Source organism: Rana temporaria, chromosome 5 (assembly GCF_905171775.1).
Source record: "Rana temporaria chromosome 5, aRanTem1.1, whole genome shotgun sequence".
NCBI lineage: Eukaryota > Metazoa > Chordata > Amphibia > Anura > Ranidae > Rana > Rana temporaria.
The window spans coordinates 415,836,166-415,841,837 of NC_053493.1; the positions used below are offsets into that span (position 1 = coordinate 415,836,166).

Here is a 5,672-nt window from a genome sequence, read left to right on the forward strand (position 1 = left end):
TACAGGTATTGCAGGCTCCATCGCTGTGATTGGCCGGAGCCGTGATGACGTCACTCCCGCACATGCACAGGGGAGCTGCCGGTAACGGCACATCAGCTGAAGCAGCGGCATGAACGAGCCATTGCTTTAGTCCGCATGTGCCAATGACGCCAGCACATGCTGATACAGGGGATATCTCCTGAACTGTGCAGGTTTAGGAGATATCCGGGGTAGCTACAGATAAGACTTATTATGGACTTACCTGTAGTAAAGAGTGGTTTGTAAGGGTTAACAACCACTTTAACCAAAAAGATGTCCTGGAACTGGAAAGGCTGCAGAGAAGGAGATCCAAATGAATAAGGAGGACAACTATGAGAAACTATTGCAAATTAGACCATTGAAGCCAAACTCAGTGCAGATATAAAAGACACAAATGAATGCGGCTGTATAATCATACATTTATTTTTTTACTGCAAGCAATGTAAGTACCTGAATGTGATTTGGTATCAACTCCTTGGAGTCCCTGTACAGCAGGGCTGGAAAGTAAGAGGAAGAAGCAACACGAGGAGACACATTTACAGTGAACAGAGTCATTATACGAGGCGTGTCCAGAAAGTAATGAGAATTATATTTTAAATATTATTTTGTTGAAAAATTTTACACTTGAAAATTGTCTCCTCTGAAGTTTGCGCCTTGTAAATGTACACAACGATTCCCAGCGAATTTTCCATTCTTCATAGCGCCCCTGGAAGTCTTCACGTGGGATGGCGCTCAGAGCCGGCGTAGTGGATCTTTGGACGTTATCCACACTACCAAAATGGCGTCCTTTTACGTGTTGACTTGGTATTTCCCGTTTCCTCTGCAACCATTCCGATAGTGAGCCGTCAGTCAGAAACAGAACGTGGATGTAGTGAGGTCTGTTCTCAACCGCGATCAACAGATCACTATCAGAATGATTGCAGAGGAAACGGGAATTACCAAGTCAATTGTTCATGAAACTGTGACTCAGGATTTGAACACCAGAAAGGACGCCATTTTGGTAGTGTGGATAACGCCCAAAGGACCACCACACCGGCTCTGAGCGCCATCCCACTAGAAGACTGTGTTCAGTTGTAAAAAATTTCAATAAAATAATTTTTAAAGCAACATTCTCATTATTTTCTGGACACACCTCATATGTTCCATTATTGTAATATAAACTAACCATTATTTTATACAATGCAGTATGGACAAACCCTTCATTGTTTATCTAGTAGCAGTTAGTCACATTCAGCTGGACTTGTTCTGTAATGTTGAAGACATTTTGTAGATTCTCTAAGCCACTTCTTTAGTTTTAATGAGTGTCAGAAAGATCCCCCAACATGTACTCAGGTAACACCAACACCTCCATCCAATCACCATTAGATGTGATGAGACAGATGTTGATTATCCAGTATGGGGGGTGTGAAAGGTGTGGAACCCCCCCCCCCCCCCCTGTTCTAGTTACATCATCCCATTGAGACACCAAGGATGGGACGATGTAACTAGAAGAGACGGCTCACACCATACTATAGCATTTCTATCCACACAGGTAGCATTGGCCCCTTCATCCAGTCACCATGGGATGTGAAGATGTTGATTGTCCAAGAACAGGACGGGAGATGTAAAAGTTGTTGAACCCCCCTCTTCTAGATACATCATCCAAATGTTGGTGTCAGGAAGCCTCTGATCTAATTGGAGCTTTACAGCTTTGTACACTTCTGTCTGACAGCAACAATAATCTACAATGAAGATAACAACAAACGTCACTTATTTCCTTCATTTTGATCTGTTAAATACACACTTGAAAGAATATTGTTATAGTTATTCAATAAGTGTATAAATCACCTGTGAATCCTGCCAGAAATCCAGTGCTGTCCTGTGCACTCTGCAGTCTGATATTAACCGCTTCCAGTCCGGGCCAATTCTGACATTCCTCTCCTATATGAAAAAATCAGCATTGCTTTGCCAGAAAACTGCTTAGAGCCCCCAAACATTATATATTGTTTTAAGCAGAGGCCCTAGAGAATAAAATGGAGGGTGTTGCAATTTTTATATTTGCACAGCATTTTTTTAAATGCAAAAAAAAAAACGTAATACATTTTAAAACAAACACAATATATTACCCATATGGTAAAATATAAAAGATGATGTTATGCTGAGTGAATAGATACCCAACATGTCACGCTTTAAAACTGCGTATGCTCGTGGAACGGAGCCAAAAAACGACAGTACCTAAAAATCTACAGTGTGCAGTACTATGAGTGAGTGGTGTCACCCCAGGACAGGAAGTGTGTTACTGGCAGGATCTCTAGGTAAAAATAGAAAAGAATAAAAAACATCTGAAAAAAGAAAGCTAATGCAGTCAGCACATTTAATGAATAGTGTATATTAAATATTCAGAAAATTTTGAACAATCATTCAAATCATAATAAATGATAATATCTCCTAGTCTTATCATAACCACTAACACTTAATGAACCCCTGAAAACCCCAAATCTTATTATTGTCACTATAAGAGAATAAATCACACTTCCCTGTGCTGAGATTTCTCAATGCTGTGATTGGTTGTGTTGGGAACCTTTAGATTTATGACATCTGGAATATGAATCTACTGCATTATTCTGTTGGTTAAAAATCATCAGATTCATATTTCTGCGATGTCAGCAGATTTGGGCAGATTTTCTGTTATATTATTATTTCTCACGTCGCCCCTCACCCCCAGATATTGTTATAGAACCTTTTCCTACCCATAACACAGCATGGAGGGGCTCAGTGAAGGTGGTGGTGAAGGTGTGGAGGTGTCTGATCGGGTCACACAGATCATAAAAGGACAGCTGCCCGGCCTCATAATCCACAGAGATCCTGACTCTGTTACTGGAGAGATCGGGAGATATGATGATCTGTTTATTGTCATGTATTAGAGAACACCCACCGCTATCCCTCCACAAACCCCAGGACTTGTTATTATATCCAATCAGTGACTGCCATCCTCTCCTCTCTATACTGGGATAACACATCCCGACTCTGTAATGTTCTCACTCTCTGACATCCACTTCCCAGTAATGTCGCCCCGAGGAAAATCTCTGACTGCTTAATACCTGTTCCCAGTACTGAAATCTCTCCGGTGTTTCTGGACGATTCTGCTCTATATCTGACAAGGATACAGTTTTCATGTCATCTGATATCTGTAGATTATTATGAGCTGTGTTCACATCCAGTAATATGTCTGAAGCTTCCTGTATATAGAAGAATACATTTACCTCTTTTATCATATCAGATAACCCTGTGTGTAATGTGTGTGAGATTCCAGACACATCCAGATCCCCTCCATCATGGAGGAGTCTATCATGTCTCTCTCTGTCCTCATTATCTCCCACCTCAGTATCACACAAGTCCCCTGTGTCTGATTCCTGTAGGACAGTCAGTGGGTCAGTCATGTTACACAGCTTCTCAATGTCCTCCATCTTCCTGGACAGATCCTCCTTCTTTATTTCCAGCTGATGGATCAGATCAGACAATGAGATCCGCTCTTCCTGGCTGGAGATGTTCCTCCGGACTCTCTTCTCCAGGTCCTCCAGATGTCTCCTGAGCTCTATGAACAGGGCAGTGACACTCAATGATTTTTCTTGTACTTTTCTCCTGCGATTCTGCAGACTCTGGACTCTTTTCTCAGTCTCCTCTCTCTCTGTCATCAGTTTCTGCAGAACATTTCTCAGTTTCTGTTTTTTATTCTCAGAGGCCTCATCCAGAGTCTCCACCTTGTGTCCCCGGTGTTCTCCGGCCAAACTGCAGGTCACACAGATACAGGCAGAGTCCTCAGTGCAGTAATATTTAAGAAGTTCTCTATGGATGGAGCATTTTCTGTTCTCCATGGAAGTGGTGGGATCAGTTAGGACATGTTCTGGTGCCTTGCTGTGGACTCTCAGGTGATTATCACACAGAGAAGCTTCACACATCAGACAGGATATAACAGCAGGTACAGGAGAGTGATAGCAATAAGTACAGAAGATTCCAGTCTTCCCTTCTTCCAGCTGAGTAGATCGGAAAGTCTCCACTATGTTACGTAGTGTTATGTTCCTGTGCAGTACAGGCCGATCCCGGAACTCTTCTCTGCACTCAGGACAGGAATATCCTCCAGACCCCTCCTGTGTATCCAACACACGATCAATACAGACCCGGCAGAAGTTGTGACCACATCTCAGGTTTACAGGATCGGTATATGTGGTCAGACAGATGGAACAGTCCAGCTCCTGTCTCAGATCAGCAGACGCCATCGCTGACAGCAGAAGAGAGAAATGAAAGTAAAAAGTCTCCGACAAGGAAAATCTAAAGGGCGTCTCACATTCCTCGGCACAGGGAGGGGCTGAGCTGGTCTTGCAGCTTTTATCTTGAGGAAGTTTGTGGAGAAATAAATGTTTATATTGAAGGTATATGTCCTACATGTTGATACACATTGTACTGATTTTGAGCTTTAAATGACTTCTGCAGACGAGGCACAAAACTAAGTTATATAATGCAGTGTGAATAGATATTTGCATGTTTAGACCTCATGTACACTGCAGCTGGTAAACGGACCGTTAGGAGCATTTGGGCTTTTTTTTAGCAGCTCTTGAACTTTTCTCAATGTTATCTTATGGGTACATGTACACGTTTATAGTAGTTTGCAAGCAGTTGAGTTTAGAAGAATTTTCCGACAGCCCAACCTGCACAAACCTATTTCAGGGAAGTGACAAACTCATTTTAGGGAGGTGGCGCTCCACAAGCCCCCCACCACCAATTTAATACAACTAGAGGGGTACTGCTGGCTGGTACTGCTGGTGGGTACTGCTGGCTGGTACTTCCGGTGAGTACTGCAGATGGGTACTGCTGGCTGGTACTACTGGTGGGTACTGCTGGTGGGTACTGCTGGCTAGCTGGTACTACTGGTGGGTACTGCTGTGCTGGTACTGCTGGCTGGTACTGCTGGTGGGTCCTGCTGGCTGGTACTGCTGGTGCTTACTGCTGAATGGTACTTCGGTTGGGTACTGCTGGCTGGTAATGCCAGTGGGTACTGCTGGTATTACTGGTGGGTACTGCTGTCTGGTACTGCCGGTGGTCCTCTGCCCCGCCATCTTTGAGCATCAGTGTGAAAGGAGCATGCGGCTGCAGTAGAGAGCAGAGCCGATGCTTCCTGTACAATGCCAACTGTCACGGGCAGAGTACATTTGGTATCACTCCGCCTCTGACAAAAGGTGGCGCTATACAGGAAGCATTGGCTCTGCTTCCACTAGCGCCGGCTCTGTTCTTCACACTGATGCTCAGGATGGCGGGTCGGGAACCAAAGATCTGGGCTTGCCAACCCTCCATCCAAGAGCAGGAGGTGGCGGAACACATCAGAGGGCGCCAGACACCGCTGCATTACAGGCACTTCGGCGGCACCTGGGTGCGCTGTGCAGTGGATTGTCCCAGCCGCCGGGATATTGCGCTGGACTTGTGGGCATCAGGGAGCCACAGATGAAATGCGGGAGGCTCCTGCACCTCACGGGAGACTTTTGATATCTGCATTTTTCTGAAAGCAAAAAATCGTATTCAGGACGATAGTTTAGTGGCATTTGAAATGCCAAATGCTTGTAACAGCGTGTAAACGTGTCTAAACGGGGTAATTTGTATTTTATAAGCGTTTTCGAGAGAGA

At 44.3% G+C, this 5,672-nt stretch overlaps 1 pseudogene; it reads right to left on the reverse strand.

Moving 5' to 3' along the window:
* Positions 1 to 2,139: 2,139 nt before the first annotated feature.
* On the reverse strand, positions 2,140 to 4,461 carry LOC120941631 (annotated as a pseudogene).
* Positions 4,462 to 5,672: the final 1,211 nt, after the last annotated feature.